This window comes from Numida meleagris, chromosome 6 (genome assembly GCF_002078875.1).
Source record: "Numida meleagris isolate 19003 breed g44 Domestic line chromosome 6, NumMel1.0, whole genome shotgun sequence".
NCBI classification, from domain to species: domain Eukaryota; kingdom Metazoa; phylum Chordata; class Aves; order Galliformes; family Numididae; genus Numida; species Numida meleagris.
This window is the reverse complement of record NC_034414.1, coordinates 20,347,435-20,365,508: the sequence shown is the minus strand read 5'-3', so window position 1 is coordinate 20,365,508 and position 18,074 is coordinate 20,347,435. Positions and strand designations below refer to the sequence as shown.

General features: G+C 38.7%; 1 long non-coding RNA gene across 1 annotated transcript in view; it reads left to right on the top strand.

Moving 5' to 3' along the window:
- Positions 2,173–18,074, top strand: part of LOC110401726 — a 179,642-nt gene continuing 163,740 nt past the window's right edge. Inside the window, exon 1 of the long non-coding RNA XR_002440560.1 lies at positions 2,173–2,511. This is a non-coding gene — a long non-coding RNA (uncharacterized LOC110401726). The remainder of the gene's footprint in view (positions 2,512–18,074) is intronic.

The window sequence follows — 18,074 nt, the reverse complement described above, 5'->3', positions numbered from 1 at the left end:
TCTCAGATCCAAAATGTGACTTTGAAGACTGCATTAATACTAAAGGAAATGAAGATGTTCATGATGAAGGTAAACACATGGTATTAATTCTGTTCACCAAAATGGATCACTTTCTGAATGGACCAATAAATATAGTCAAAGGACCCTTGGTAGTGTGTGAATGTTAAATACTTCCTTTAGTTAGAAAAACTGTCTTCATCTTTCAGTTCTGTGAGATCTAAACTGAATGCTCCTATCTGCTTATCCATGTCTATGGTAATAGAAAGATGTAGGCTTTCTCAAGAACCATGAATAAATGTCACTGCCCAGGATACTTGGGTGAAAGATAAAATGCCAACATTATGGCTCAATTAGATGGTAGATTTATTAATGTACTTTATCAGATAACTTCCATGCATTATTTTATATACTGCAAGAATGATCTACCTTTCAGAAAGTTGTCAGACCATTTTTGGACCCTTCTCTCCTATTACATGTAGTTATAGGAGACAGATGGGGGAAGTGTTCTTTCTTCCCTGCTGTGTGAGAGACAAGTAATTTCAACTCATTTGTCAAAATTTTCCTTTGAATTCATTTCCAGTTTTAGCTTTTAAGCAGATAGATCCTCATGAAATAAATGCACACTTGCGCAAGAAACTCTGATCTATTAAACTGCAGCAACTCAAACCCAACCTGTTGGTCAGCTTCCTTAGACACGGAACTTGCTGAGAAATTGAAAAAATGAAACAAGAAAATTATGCCCCTTCTATGTTGGCAGTAAGTAAATAATCCATTCCCAATCCCTCTGCTATTTCTCTTCTTTGTGTTAGAAAAGATAAGGAACAGCATGCCTGTGAGCTAAGGCAGAGTTTCTTTTCAGTCCATCATCTTTAGTTCTTAACTGTAAGAGCTTGGCAACAGGAGAAACCATTAAAAGAAGCACTTCTCTCTTTTCTGCATGCTTGGGCAAAGGTTGCTGAAGAGTTGCATTTTAAATGACCAAAAAAATAGACAAACAAATCTTTTAAAAAAACCAACCCTGCCTTGCACAGGCATATGACTTATCATTTGATAGGACACTACAACCTTATTCTAGGAGCAAGCTGTACATCTTAAATCATGCCAGGTGAAACACTAGTGAAAGTGTTTTCATTTCTGAGAACAAAGCAGGTAGCCTATGACATTACTGATAACTCAGTATTAGAGGAGAAGGAGGTAAAATGTTTCACAGTCACCTTCTTATAGATGTTGCCACCAACCTGCCCTGTGAATTACATGTATTTTGCAGTGAGGAATGACAATGCACATGCTGATCAATATCATCTTTGATTTAAAAGGAAAACACAGACATGCACATGCACAAGTTCTATGGCCTGCATTCATTTGAACTGAACACTGAGGGGTATTGGTCCCAGCTCTCTGCACAGGTAACAGAACCCTTTTCAGCTCCTTAAGCTGTGAACAACTGTTTCCAAAGACACTGCATCTTCACTGGGATTCTACTTCAAAAACCATCACGGTTTCATTTTCTCCCTTTCTTCTCTAACCCTCTGCAACACTGCCTCTTTCAGCTTCCTAAGGAGGCAGAGAGAGGTTTCTGTATTTCTCTTTGCTCCCTGCATTGAGGTAAACCTGAGCAGCAGCCAGTCGGGGGGATTAAAAAGGGAAGAAAATAACTTCAGATCAAATATTTAGCTGCTATCTTTTCTGCTAGATTATCAGCGGGAGATGTGGATACGTGTTTCTGGGTAAGTCACTGTTCAGCAAACCTTCTGCTTTTGATTGCAAAGTGACTGTAAAACTTTAATAATGTGTAACTACCAGCAACTACACTTCAAAACATTCCAGGAATGACTGAAAGCTAGGAATACAGATTTAAAAAAAAAAAAAAAAGCAGATATTTTTAAATAAATGTTAAAAAATAAACGGATACACTTGCCTGTTTGGTAGCTGGATTATGCAAGCTGCACTGAGAAGCACCGAGAAGCCCTGACGTGCTGCAGGCCAGACCACGCAGCGGGAGCAACCACGCTCTCTCGCGCTTACATACACTACTCTCGCCCTGAGGTAACACGGGAGCAGACAGAAGAACTCCGGGCGGCGGCCCGGGCACGAGGGCAGGGGTTGGGGCGGGGGCTGCAGGGCCCTGAAGCGGCGGGGAGCGAGCGCCGCGCGCAAAACCTCTAAGAGGAGCGTGCAGCGCCTCGCGCGGCGGTTTAAAAAAGGGCGGTCTCTGCCGCGTGGCGGCCGTTGGAGGAGCACGCGGCGGGCGTGAGGGGGCAAGGAGCGGGGCGTTCCGTGGCCTGGGGCGTTCCGTGGCCTGGGGCGTTCCGTGGCCCGGGGCGTTCCGTGGCCCGCGGGCAGCAGACGGTGGAAAAGGACCGGGCGCTGCCTGGCTTAGGTACAGCTAGGGTGGCAGAGATACTCTGGAGAGAGCTGTAGTTTTGGTGCTGGGGGCTCGTGTGCGTGGAGGAAGGCGCACGGAGCCGAGGAGTCGCTGGCAGCGTGGGAAAGCGATTGCAAAGAGAAGAGGTGAGTCCCGCTGCCGCGCTCGGGCCGGTCAGGGTTACGCCGCAGTGGTCTCGCTTACGGGATAGGGCTCCGGAGGGAGGCAGGGAGCCGCCTGGCGAGCAGGGACCGGGCCGGGCTTCTCCCAGCAGGGTTCGGGCTGCCCGCGTCCTAGCGAGGAGGAGTCCGGCTTTTGAAGTGTGAATACTCAGCGGTCCTTTTCTCAAAAGGAGGTGAATGTTGGGCGTACAGCTGCTGCCCCAGGGAGATGTCTTTGCACGGCTACAGCTGGAAGACATCAGAATGCTTCTGATGGCTCCTGACATCGTTGCTCTGGGTAGCCTGGAGCATAAACCTTTTGTAAACTTTGCACGAGGGACCAAGGGTTTGGAATCAGTTGGTAGAGGGATGGGGATACAGAGAAATGACCAGAACCTCCTGCTGTGGGCAGCAGAAAGACGCGTCTCTGTGAAAGGACAAAGCACGTACCTTTTCTTAGACAAATGTTCGAACTGCTGTAATCTCCCTGTAAATCACCAAAGGCCCGAGCTCTGTAACAAAAGATTATTGTGGTGTCAAACCCAATTATCTAGAGTTCAGAGACAATAGGATGAAGACTGTAATGTTGTTTTTGCACTACTTTAACTTTCTTGCTTGTGCAGAGGCAGAGGGCAAAACTTCTTATAGCTTGGTATGCAGGGGGGAGGGGTAAAAGAGGCGGGCTTTGATAGGGTGAACCTATTCACCAGGGCATGAGGGGAGCACTGTATGCATTTACGCATAATACTAATGTTAATTCCTATCATCTGACAGGGTAGGAAGAATTTATAATGTGCGTGCATTAAGATTATGATGGTGGTAAAATAGAGTTCCCAATTCATGTGTGTTCAAACAGTTATTTAATAATCTGTTTCGCAGAGGTGAAGGGTGAAATGCTTGGGGTATAAATAGCAGGATTTCGTTACTGGGGTCCTCAGAGTACCCAGGGCAGACAGTAAAGGGTATGATCTGCCCTGTGTCAGTCACAATTGGTTCCAGCATGAAATGAGTGAAAGCAACCCAAAGCTTCTTCCAGGTCAGAGGGGCATGGAGACACTCAAATGTGTCTAAGGGTAATAGCTGCTTGGGACAGGAGACAAAGGAACAGACCTGAGGATGTATAAAAGGAAAGATGTAAGGAGACGTGAAGAAGTGTTTGGAGGAAAAAAATGTAGACAAGGAGGGGGACATTGTTGGGGGCGCAGCTGGGGGTGTCTGTTTGGAAGGAGTTACTCCATGCCAGAGACATATGTCCCTGAGGGGACTGCAGCTCAAAAGTGCCCCCATGCCAAAGCAGGGATATCCCTGTGGATAAGCAATGCCAGAACAGGGCACTCTCAAGTGGAATGTAGCTTGTAGGCAACCTGTGTTGGAAAGGGGACAGCACTGAAGGGACTGCAGCCAATAGAGAAATCCATGCAAAATAAGAGGGCATAAAAAGCAAGTAGCAGTGGAGGAAAAGAGTAAGAGGCATTGAGGAACAAAGAAGGGATTGTGCACTGGCACCAGCCTGCTGCTACGCTTTTGCCTCACTAATGGAGAAGAGAGGGTCTGGATTTCATGTGCAGTGAAAACAAGAGTAGTTGAGATAAGGAAAAGGGAAAGAGACGTGTTTTTGGAGTGTTTCTTTTCTTCCCTTTTCAATATTTGAATCAGTAGTTAGATATCTAAGTTAATTAACCATACATTAATTGAAATTTCCATGACTGCTTATGTCTGATTGCAAGGCAAAGCTGAGCTTTTGACTCTGTAGAGAAGCACTTGAGAATGTTGAAGTGGGAAACCTGGGCATGTATCCTAGATCATGATCCAAAGTTTCTGAAGATATCTGCCTGAACAGACAAGCTGTGACACTGCTTGTTCTGCTGTTTTGCAGTGAATGTGACTGCATAAAGGGTGGCAGATTTACAAACTAGCAGTTATTTGAATGCCTACCTCAGGATGAATAACTTTCACTGAGAAACGGCTATTCCTCTCCACTGAGACTGTACAGCTAAGATCAGATGAATCTCGCTCTAAGGAGAAGTAACTATCCTTTGCGTGTCTGTTATGATATGCACAGACATTGGGACTAGAGCAAACTTCTGCCTGTTTCCTGCCTTTGGTTAATAAAGGTTTTAGACATGACCAGAGAAATCTTTGATGGGTCAGAAAATCCATCTTTTGAGAACATCAGGAGGAATTTTTCAAGTGGCTTTAATGAAGTACACTTTTTGTTCTCTATGAAAATGAAGGCTATGAAAATTGCTTACCCTACAGAGTATTCTGAGGTTTAAGACGGTAACCCAGCACGGGCGTGTTCATATGTGTAATTCTTGCGTAGCTGTGTTGTAGTCAATGGGAGTTCTGCCAGTGTCTTAAATACGGCCAGGATTTCACCTTTCAGTCAATGAAATTACTTGCAGGGCAGAGAGTGAATAATGTGTGTAAACCTAGGGAAGACTAGTACCAAATTTGTTAACCATGTCTTATACTGCTTAATGGATTGATCTTGCAATGGCTAGATTTCATGTAGGTTGCTCCAAAAGTAATGATTTTTATTTATTTCCATGGAAATTACAACAGATGTAAAGAGCGCAATAACACTATTTGATAGAGTAAATTCTCAGCTACAAAACACTATTTTTCAACATAATAACCACCACTAGCTGTGTATTTTTTTTTTTTTCTCAGCAATGAGAAAGAGCCTGCATACTGCTCTCATAAATATCTGCACCAGCAGAGGCGACCCACTGCCACTGTTGCCACTGCTGAAATGCACCACCCACCACCTCACTGTGCTCACATCCACTGTTTGGTCTCCATAAACATTCAGCAAGCATCAATGAATGTCATTGGGTACATTTTTTCTTTTTTCACCTGGAGAATGTGAATTGCATGCTTTTGCTTCATATGCACTTCCATGTCAGACACCATTTTGTGAGACTGCCCCTCTGCTGCCATCAATCACACAGCAACAAAATGGAATGGAATATTGGTGGGAAGGTTCAACATCTACTGCCGTGCCACCACCACCCGCCTCTGACATTGTGGGCTAACATAATAAAATAAGAAGCATTAGTTTCATAGTTACTATAGGTCTTGTTTAATCACCTCAGTTTTGTAGTTTCACATATCAGACTAATACTGAGACTGAAGATCCATGAGCAGACCTCTTTACTGAACTGTAAGTTACATATAATACTGAAGTTGCACAAAATGTTATTCTCACAAGTGATTGAAACTGGTAAAACAGATTCTATGTTTCAAGTAGGTGAGACTTTGTATGTATTCAAACATAATATTTGTAAATCACATTTTAGAAATATTGTGTGCCCACACTCCTTATCTGTCATTGCCTACTTCAGAGGCAAAATTAATTTTATAGTTTTTTTTTCTTTTGTAGCTCATTCGGGGAGTGAAATATAATTTGTAGCATAGCTAATAAAAGCTTCCTTGGCAGGTCAGATAACCCCAAAAACATGGATTTTGACTTTGTGTACTGAAGTGTGGCGGAGTAACCCTGCCTTATTTGTTTGTGAAAGCAAAATGTGACATTGTGTCTCCAATAGGATGTAAATAAGAGATAAGTTTGAGTTAATCATCTGTACATGAGAGTAACTGCAGTCATCATGGTTATGTACTTTATCGGATAATTCTGATTTATCACCAATTTGGTATTTTTGTTAATGCTTTGTATTTGGTTTCTGATTACCATTTGATCCAGGTGCACTAGCTATATCTTGTGGCAATGCTTTCCCTATGCTAATACTTGAGCAGCAGTAACCTCTGCTGTCCTTTCCTTCCCTTTTGTTCTACTTCCAACTTCCTGCAGCATGGCTTTTTCCTCCCAGTCAGCCTGTTCTTTCATACCTCAACTTCAATTCTGTAGAGAAGCTTTCAGCTAAATACATAAAAAGGAAGGCACAAATGGGGGGAAAAAAGTGATGCTTACAAAAATGGTGACTTTTTGCAGCTGCCTTATTCATGTTATAGTGTCCTCCATATTAACAAAAACCTGATTGCCAGCAGTAGAGATGATTAACAGAGACCAGCTGAAGCATGTTTCAAGAGGAGATTTCAGACTTATGGCAAGCTACAAGCTTGTTTGTCAATGTCAATTTACCTAATACAGGTTTAGGCCACACAGTAAAGTGGATTAAGGAACTCTGCCATCAACAAACACTGGCAAATCCACAATGTGTCAGCAATTTCTGTGTCTCAGCTGAGCTGAAAAATAAAGGTATTGATGGTAAATCAATAGTGCTCAATTGTCGTATGCAATAGTGTACAATGGCAGCTCTTAACAGCCAAGCTATTTATGATAGTCCTTTGCTTAGAGAGAAGCACAGTCGCTATACCTTCCTAGAGATATGTTCTGATTGTCCCTGGGTTTGGCAGTTAAACTGTTCCATTCATGCTTATTTCCCAATACACCTGAGAAAGAGATCTCTCTAGTACTGTACTGAAATCTCAAATGTAGTTGTAGCCATCTACAGGATCTCCAGTACATTTCTAGCTGCTTAGGTACTAATATTTGTCCTAGTAGAAGGATGTACTTTTATCTGAAGCACAGATCCTTTTTGAGACTGTATTTTGATTTTTTTCTTCCTTTTGGTGATATCTTTCTGAATGGTGTAGCTTTTGTAGTTGGTGTAGTTTTTTAGTTCATCTGTTCAGAAATGTTTCAAGATAACACCCTTCAGCCCAGAAAAGAGGATAGTAATGTGTTATTTGCCTGACCACATGTCTGCCATCTGATCTGTGATTTGGAGAGCAGAGCTGAAATTCCACATTACATTCCATCCTTAACTCCCAAATGTTAAATGTTATAGCTGATTCTTCACAGTAAACAAACTGAAGCTGAGAATCTGGAGAGAAAAGTATTTAAACTGTGAAGCATTGATCTATAACAAAAATACCTTGGGCCTAAAAACTTTGCTCTTTTCCTTTAAGATGCTAGTAAGATTTTTTTTTTCTGTGTTCCTTTTTTACTAGAATTTTGGTTATAATAGTATCTGCAGAGTAAGCCTTTTGATACTTTTCTATATGTCACTTAACCTTTCATTCTGCTTGTGGCAGAGGTCTTGCAGGATATAGTGGGTGGAACACTAACTGCAGCTATAGTTTCAGTGACTTTACAGTTTGGGGTTTGGGTGAGAGATGGGCCTACAAGAATTTGAATACTTGTTCTCTTACTTTCAGGTAAAGGATAATAGGTATGAATGCTTCCACGTGCACATGAATGTATGCATGTATATGCACAAGAAGCCATAATGTTCTCATTTGTGTCAGGTTTTCTTCAGGTTAACAAAATATTTTTGTGTTTGTCATCCTGGGCAAGAGTCCCTAATGCGAGTGTAGGCTGCGATCTTGCAACAGCACTTCACTAGTGGCATAGCTGATATTCATAGTAGGAAGTGTGACCACTACCTGGCGTGGCTTTGGAGGAAGGTCTATCTTGATTCTTCTCTGAAAAATAACCAGTACGTTCCTATTGCTATTAAATGTGCTATACTGACAGGTTAGGAACTTTATTGCATTAGGCACAGCATAAATGTTCACAGAGAATGGTCTTTGCAATCACAAATCTATATTTTGCTAGAGTACTGTAGAGGACACTGCTTTATTAAGTAAATAAGTGCGTATTCATTTCTAATCTTTTCCCCAGTTGTAAAAGTGATTGAATGTCTTATTTGCTTGGAGTGAGAGAGTAGGAGATCAACTACAGTTATTTTCAGTGTGGTTGAGATGGTTGGAAAAGTGACTTTTTTCCAAAATGCTTTGTTTGCTTTTTTTTATTTGAGGAAAGCCATTACAATACTACGTGACATGTAAGAAATGTTTTCTGAAGATAATGGTTTGTATAAACAAAATACTGAACATTTCACTTTGAAAATGATAAAACTTAAACAAAGCAAACATCAGTTACATGAGAAGAGATTTTCATAGCCTCGTCTTTTTGACCAGTTATTCACTCAATTCAAAAAAAATTAATTCTTTTTTTTTGTTGTTGTTTTTGTTTTTGTTAGATTGGAGCTGTAGTTCTGTTGTATAAAATATGATCTAGCTCCATTCCCACATATATTTTCCTGCTGTGGTATTTGCATTCCAGTCTACGTGCATTCAGAATAAATTTGTCAGAACTTGTTTTCCTGCCACAGCATGTTAGTGGCCTTCTGTATCTGAACTACTTTGGAAGCAGCCTGTTAGTTTCAGTGATGAAGTTATGCAAAATATCTTTTCCAGATTTTTTTCTGCAACTATTTCTTCAAACAGACATTTTATATAAACCGGATTATTGTAATCACCTGAGTGAAGATACTTCCCCTCTTCCTTTTTTTTTTTTTCCTCTTTAAGTGGCAGAAAATGCAGTGAAGACAAAATGGCCTTCGCTGGCACAGCGAGCATATCATGAAAATGTGTCAGAAGGGTGTTTCTGTATATCTTGGTTGAAATTTATATGGATATTGAGATTTTTATTGTCCTAGTTCACTGTGTTATCTGAAGCAATATATAGTGGCTTCTCAGATAAAAATACACTGAATTCACACCTGAATACTGACACTTTCTATGAATGCTTTAATATATCTATAAAATATATACATGTATATCAGATAAGAATTGTTGATGTATAACTTCCAATTTCTCATATGTTCTCTTGCAATACTGCGTTCCAATTTTTTTTTCTCCCTTTCCTCTCACTGCTGTATATTTGATTTGCCTTCTTGCATCCTATCTTAAAAAGGGATTGATAGACCATAAACCCAAATGGGCTTTTGCATAACATCCTATGGTAAGTCTTTTATTCAGCTGCAAATTGCATGTCTTTTCAAAGGACTTTTGCTAGATTTCTAGTTGTATTTCTTCCTTTGTCCAGTTAATCCTTAGACTCCTATAAGCACTGAAGGGGAAAACCTAATGATTTTTTCTTTTCTGAGTTATATGTACAGTATGTAGAGCACAGAAATAAAACATACTGTTACCATTATGTTTTTTTTTTTTTCTGGGATGTTAAGGTCTCAGTTTTCCCATCTGCTTTTGGAAAAGAATACTCAGGATGTTGGGCTCCATTTCCTTTATTGTCCTTTACTTGTAAAGCTCTCTACCGAACAATTGAAGACATCATGTAATAAACAGCAGAGACCAATCACTGCAACACATCGTGCAACATCTTTTTTGCTTGGAGTTGCTTTGTACCAATTAATTTGGCAAACAGGATATCTCTAAAATTTGCTTCCCCTGATCCTCGATTTAATCCTGTCTAGAGCTGGCTGACCAGAGTGCTTAGTCATACCACACTAGAGTTTGTGCTGATACAGATCCTGATTCATAGAGTCATTGATCTTGTGACTCACAAGGCTCTCTCTGCTTGAGAAAAATGCCACATGCCAAAATCTGAAAGTTAAGTCATATCCCATTTCTAAATTTTTTTCTCCACTGACAAAATGTTTATCCTAACTTTTAACTATTCATGCATGCTGTTGAACTTAAATTTATTTCTAATAGTTGATTCTTAAAGTTCTTGGTTTTTGGAAAAATACTTTAACATAGGTTATTTTAAAAGTATTGCCTCTTATTCATTTCTGTGGATACTGCAACAGATGCGAAGAGCACAATAACGCTATTTGATAGAGTAAATTCTCAGCTACAAAACACTATATATATTTTTTTTTTTGCGTAGTCACCACCATTAGATGTGCATTTTTGTCAGCAATGAGGAAGAGTCTGCATACTGCACTCATAAATATCTGCACCAGCAGAGATGACCCACTGCCACTGTTGCCACTGCTGAAATGCACCACCCACCACCTCACTGTGCTCACATCCACTGTTTGGTCTCCATAAACATTCAGCAAGCATCAATGAATGTCATTGGGTACATTTTTTCTTTTTTCACCTGGAGAATGTGAATTGCATGCTTTTGCTTCATATGCACTTCCATGTCAGACACCATTTTGTGAGACTGCCCCTCTGCTGCCATCAATCACACAGCAACAAAATGGAATGGAATATTGGTGGGAAGGTTCAACATCTACTGCCAAACTACAAACATCCTCTTCTGATGTCACAGCCCACCATAATAAAAAAGGGGGCATTACTTTTAGAGTCTCCCTCGTGTGTGTGTACATAAACATATATACATCACATATCCCTTAGTAGTAAAACTCAGGAGGCCATTTGCTTCTTGACATCAGCTTCCATTTACTTTTGCTTTCACACTAGAAAAAACAACTGTATGTTTTCTTAGTGACATCCTCAATTTAGATTCAAATTTTCTTTATGAATGGAAAAAAAATGCATTTATTAAGATACCAGTACCTTGCTGTATCCTTCACTACTTACAATTATACCATGTCCAGTGAGGATTAGTTGAGTATGATGTTGTGTTGCCACAAATGTGAACTGGAGCTATGAACTTCACTCTTGTTTAACCACTCCATATGTACAATTTTCATGGGATTTTTTTCAGTAATTATATGGGCAGAATTATATGGTTTAAGAAAACGGCATGGCATCATTGTAGGTAAGATGAAGATAGGGAGATGATTATGTATTTTGTTAATAAATTCAAAACACTGTGGTATGGAAAAAAGCCCATGCCATACAGTATACTCCACTTGGCGGGAAAAAACAGAGAATGTCTTCTAAAGGCTAGTCATTGTTTAATGTGCTATTCAAAGATATTTCAACATTGAAACAATAGCAGTTAACTAATTTCTGTAGAATAAATGAATAAGCCATTCAAATGCAGTCATATGCTCCTACTTTGATTAAATACTCAAGTGATCTTCAATCAGTATGAATGCATTTTATTTATTTAAATTTTATAAATTATATTTTGTAAGTCCCTCCTGACTTGCAAGAAACTTGACTGCCTATAGCCATACAACTGTGTTTCTTAGAAAATATTAAGCTGATATGGTGTGCTTTGGTTATGTTCTGCTGGCACCCAAAGCGAATTTTTCTCGTAAGTGATACTGAGTTATCTTCATTTAGTTTGTACGTAGAAGTTAATTTTCACTGTTGAAGGCAGTGGTTCCATTTTCAAAGTTTGTAATTCTGAAACTGTTCTTTGAAGAGATAATGCTGTAGGTAAAGTTAAAAGTGCTTTTCAGTGTGATAAATCCATGTGTAGCTTGTCTTGCTTACTGCAAAGAATGTAATGGAAAGCATGTGAAATACACAGTATATTAGCTATAGAAAGCAACATTAGGAATATTTTCATTTGCATTGCTCCTTTACGTGTTTGGGACTCTTTATCCAATTATCATTTGTATATTTATAATATCTCATAAATATGCATAAATGCATATTTTTATAATAAACAATAGTTCATTCTTTCGTAATTATGACTGATTTGAGCATTAGTGGCTTAAGCTTTATTTACTGGTTATCTATCTATATTTTGTGATGATGACATTGCTGAGTCAGCATCGCAAGAAATTGCAAATAAGGTCTTTGCAAAAGGGTTGGTCTTGCACATCTCACCAGTACTTACGTGCCTGAGTGACTACAGCCAAATGCTCTTTATTAGTCATTATGAACTCCCCATCCCATGTATTCTGTAAGTCTAGCTTTAGCTACTTCTAATTCTTAAAGTTTTTAGTAATTTCTTTGAAGGCATGACATATAAAGAGCAATCATCCCCTCTGATAAGCCTATGCAACTGCAGAAGGCTGCTGAACTGGAGAATTAAATACCCAGTATCAATGACAGTGCAGTGTAGGGGCTTTTTTGGTGTGGACAGAAAGATAAAAACACTTAATTCTAAGAAAGATCATGTTTCAGTTGTTGCCTAACCTGGAGATGCTTCTCACTGAATTCCAGTTTCTCATTCAGAGATGGAATGAGAAGTCCCCAAGACCCTAGAAAAGAATAATTTCTCCTATTTGGACTTCAAGTCTAGGCTTTGTTTGTTTGTTGTTACCTCTGCATTTTTATTTAGCTTTGCAATGCCACATGGAAAATGTTCCTTTCTACCTGAGTGCCTTGATTATACAATGCTAACGCATTTTGCCTTCTTTTGCTATCTCTGTGATTAGAGTTCTCTCATGCTATGTCCCATCTTCAACGGAAGGGACACATTTTCATCATTTAAACCATTCTGTACCTTACTATTTTTGGGAAGTGAATTAGTGAGTGACACTTTAGAGTACTCTGTGGAAAATCAAGTGAAGATCTCCTGTTTGTTTCATGAAGTTCCAAATTATTATGATTGACCATGATTCACATCTTTATGTGTTCTCTTGAAGAGAAAACAGCCTATAAATAAGAGCTTTCAAACCAAATCATGAATATAAAAAAAGTATCCTAATGTCTAGACAGGAAGAGAAACCTTTTGTGCCTAACATGTCTTCCTGTCTATGGTTTCCTATTGCTTCCTGTTGATCAGTTCCTCTCAAATGTTTTAAATTTTCTCATCTTCTTCTCTATTTGCCATGTTCCATTGATTCATAGAATCATAGAACGGATTGGGTTGGAAGGGAGCTCTAGGATCATCAGGTTCCAAACCCTCTGCCAAAGGCGGGGTTGCCAGCTGCTAGACCAAGTACTAGATCAGATTGCCCAGGGCCCCATCCAACCTGGCCTTAAACACCTCCAGGCATGGGGCATCCACAACCTTTCTGGGGAACCTGTTCCAGCACTTCATCATTCTCTCAGTAAAAAACTTCCCCTGGCATCTAAATTAAATCTTCCCTCCTTTAGTTTAAAATCATTCCCCCTTTTCTTATCACTGTCTACCAGTGTAAAATGTTAATTTCCCTCATGTTTATAATCTCCCTTTAAATACTGGGAGGACATAATGAGGTCTCCGTCCAGCTTTCTCTTCTCCAGACTGAACAAGCCAAGCTCCTTCAGCCTGTCTTCATAGGAGAGGTGCTCCAGCTCTCTAATCATCTTCATGGCCCTCCTCTGGAACCTCTCCAAAAGCTCCACATTTTTTTTGTGTTGGGGGCCTCAGATTTGGATGCAGTACTCCAGATGGGACGAAACTTTTTTAAGAAGTATAAGCCATTCTACCACATCCACTGCAGCGGCCTGGAATCACCTATATCTCTGGAAATAAGCCTGTCATTATAATACAGGATTAAATGCCTTATGTGGTGGGCTTCTCCTCTTAAATTCCATACAGTTAGAAGAACAGAGAACTATTTTTAGATTCTTTAAAATGTAATTACAAATAATTACACACTTTGTAACAGTGCCAGGTATGGGAAGTTTTATGGAACTAGTTGTACACAAAACTGCTATTGATATGAATGCTATTGAAGACTGTTGTTAATAACTACGTAACTGCTTCCAACTCCCACAAGAATAAAATGGAAGATGACCCAAAATGAGTGACTGGTAAACCTGGAAATAACCTGAAAAACTTACAGCCTGTTAATTACCCTGTTAACTTCGTTTTATTCTACTGATTTGTAAAAGAGTGTGTAAATAAGAAACAGACAGAAATCCAAAGAATTACAGATATCAGCACTTGAAGCAGAAGTCTTTGAACTCTATTATAATTTCTCAAAATATGAAAAGTACTCAAGGGATGTAATTTACATACCAGTGACAACCAATATTGCTTTTATGTGGTAGACGAAAGTGATATGGAACTTGCAAAAACAAGAATAATGTACCATGCATTGGTTTTAGAGGAATACAGAAGACAGTATATTTCATCAGGCTGATAGACGTGAGAAGTAATTATATGAATAAAGCCAAGTTTTTGACAGCAAAATAATTTTTAACTTTTCAGAAATGGTAAGTGGGTAGGTTTTTTTGTAGCCCTTGAATAACTGAATGTCACGTTACTTGCGCTAAGACTCGACCTTCTAATAAAATTTATGCATTACTAATATGCACACAGAGTAGATCAATACTGTTAGTGGCGTGACTTCTGACCATAGAATTTGCTAGCCTGTTTCAGTCTCTGGAGATCATTATCCAAAATAATTTCAGCTTAAGAAGAGAATATAGGAAAATGAGTAAAAGACATATTATTAAACATAGCTCCAAATAAGACTATTTTCTATAACTTTTGACTATAATGAAACAGATGATTTTTTGTATGTTTTTTTTTTTGTGCTCCTTTGATCGAGATGTGATGGTGGTGCTAGTAAATCTTAGTTCTGAACAGATAAGGTTGAAGGCTACTGCTCCACGACATCAATTGAGTGTCATTAAGTGTCATAAATGTGATATAAAGAATTACATGTTGGTCCCATTCGCAAGTCTTAGTTATTTATAAGTTAGCCTGGTATAAGTAGGAGTTCCTTATATACACATACTTTTTTAGGGTAGCTAGATATTATCAAATCTCTATCATATCATCATATAGAAGAAGACATTCTGAAGCACAGTTTGATCTGAATTTGCTTGCCTTGCTCAAGGAAGAGAGAAGTTTAAGAGGGAGGCATTCCTTGACCAATAAATGTTTGTGCAAGTGGTCTCCTATTTTAATTGTATTAGTAGGCTATCAATAATTGTGGAGAGTGGTGGTGGTGATAAGAAGAAAACTTCTCAGGAACATAAAAGAAACAAATTCCTTGTCTGGTCAGAAAATGACAATGGCTTTCTAAACTTACTGTATAAATGTGCTTTGGAATTGAATCTTATCCATTTCTCTTGAACATCTTGAAACACTGAAATATGTTGGCTATTAAAAAAGTCAGATTTTTTATGAAATTCAGAACTACTGAAATCTGACAGTATGGTCTGAGACTGATCAAAGTCGTCTAAGTTATAAATTGAGATATGTGAGGAATGGGAAAGAATGGCGTGAAGTGTGGAAATATGCACCTTTTCTCTGAGATATGAAATGTAACACTAATGGATTGAAGCTGAAAGGAGGAAAACCAAGAGCACTACATTTTTTTTGCCCAACAGTGTTGAAGAGCTTTCAGTGCATTCAGCTCTGATATCATCAGTAAGGACTGAAAAATGTTCTCAGTAGTAAGATGGAGTAATTTTAATTCAGGAAGAACTGGATAGTAGGAAGATGCAAAATACACACTGGTTATTAAGAATCTGTATTTGTTCACAAAATTTTTGGTTTTTGGCCTCATCGTAGAAAGATTAACCATGCTTTTAGTGAGCTCCTATAGAAAAGTAGTGCAAACCAATATTTGATGTATAACTGATATTTCTTTTTTGCTTTAACATTTTGACTGTGTCTACATCAGGGTCTCCTTTCCTCAGGCAAAAGATTTTCTTCTTCAAATTAAATTCCTATTTTAATTACTGCTCAAATAATACAATAATCGATAATGCCATACAGTTCAGAGTTGACTTCAAAGGAATACATAATTTGATCAGTAAAGCCCTTGTGGCTGTGCATGTTCTTCTACTTACTCACTTGTCTAGTAGACCTAGAAAAGTTTTTTTTTTTTTTTTGTGACAGTAATTGTTGTGGCCTTTTAGATATATTTTAATGATGTAGATCTCTGTGTAGGGTTTTGTGCTTATAAGGGGAGAGCAAAAGAAAGCTTAGTGGGTAGTAAGTAAATACAGAACTGCATGTTGCAATTCATTAGCTGTCATTTCTCTATGGAAGGGGATTGTTTAAATGCTGAAGTGAGAAATAAGGGTTTCAGGAAGTGGAGGAAAGCTCTGGCACAGATTTCAGTAAGAATAGGGTAGGATCTGAAGATTTTATTTGTTCAAATATTCTATTAAAGTACTTATTAACAAAAAAAGAAAGTTAAAAGGAGAGTACAAAGGTGTTTAATACATTAGCAGCAACAAAAGCAACAGTAAAGCCCATTAATTCAATTTTTTGTATGTTTCTATTTAAAAAATGTTTTGAATGAAAAGGTGGATAATGTGTGTGAACGATGCTCTCAGAAATATGGTTTCATTTTTTTGAGTGGTCCTGTGTGGAGCCGGAAGCTGGACTTAATGGTCCTCGTGGGTCTCTTCCAACTCAGAATATTCCTTAGTTCTATGAATTCAGCAGTCTTAAGGAAATAACATGAGTACATATACATGCTGGCATGCCACCAAGCTGTTAGAACAATTCTTGTGGCTTTAGGATGTGCCGAGTAGCACTCTACAGAACAGTCCCCTGGGTAGGGGAAGAGGACTGAGGTCAGCAGAGGGCATGTAGCCTCCTAACCATGGAGGCTAATCTTGCTAGCAGAAGCATGGCCTGTTCTTTGACAGTAGATCTTGCAACAGTTCTGGATTTAATTAACTCATATGGATATCGCCTCTGAGAATCAAATTTAATATACAGAATTTTACATGGGGAATTTCCCTGATCCACAGATGATTTAGAGCTAATTGAAGGGTTTTAGTCTGTTTTTAAAGAATAATACTGCTGCTAATATTTCTCTGGGTTCTCTGATACTTTAAAGAACTGGAGAACCATCAAGGCAAAATACTGAGCTTGAGCCTACTGAATCATTATAATATTCCTTTTCTTTTCACTTATACTTAGTGTAAACACTAAAAACCTGACTGAGCTCAAATTTGTATTGCATACTTCCTCTAAAGAGCAATGTGCACTAATAATATGCAGTAAGGGCTAGCTAGGGTGCAGCAGGCTAAGTGCCAGTTTATTTGACTAAGGAACTAAGCCTCAAATCAGTTAAAACTCTTGCAAACAGTGCATAGGAAACAGATTCTGTTTGCAGCTGTCCTTCTGCATCTTTTTCTGCTGCTCTTCATGATTATTCTTCATTTATAAAGCATAGTCAGCTCACAGACTTTTGCTGAAGTCCCTTCACTTTTTATTCATCAATATACATTCTTCAGCTCTTCGTATCTTCACCAGCTTCCCATCAAGCAACACAGAGAAGGATGGTTGTGTGTGTAGCATGGATTTAGTGTATATCATTGTGCTTGTGCACACACGTTGTTTTCTGAGAACATGGAAATACACTAGCTCTATAAAGATGAAATAATTTATTTTTTTTTCTTGTGGGGGAGGGGGAAGGAAAGCGTGGAAATAGCTAGTCTGGAATGTAGCAGAAAAGATAGTTAACTTTCTAAATAAAAAGAACAATGTATTTTATCTGCAATAGGAAACAAAATCCTAGAGTGTAGGTGGTATTCTCTGCAGCATCATTAATAGGCACTGCAGAAAAGCAGGAAGTGGGCAGAAAAGGATGAAAATAGAAAAAAATGCTAAAAGGTTGGCTTTCTATTTCTAGCTCTAGGATTAAACTTAATCTTGCAACAGATATCCACCTTAGAATAAATCAGTTCACACTGGACACCCGACCACCTCCAAACCTTGTGGGATGGATAAATGAATTCATGTTAATGACTTATAGAGTACTATACCAGCTAGCATAGATATTCCTGAAATTTTGATTGTGGTAACATGACATTCAGTGTGGGATAAAGATTGGAGGATTTACTCAGCGTCTTATGAAAGTTTACAGTTTGGACTGAATTAAACATATACAACTGATGTGGGTGTTAGTCCACTTATGTTATGTAAACTAAGTTTAGCCCATGAACTCATAAGCCTCCTTGGGCTGCCAAGTAGGCAAGGAACTGCCTTACACTGTGGTATTCTGTAGACCAAGGAAACTCCTGACAAGCCTTATTTTTTTCCATTTTTCTCT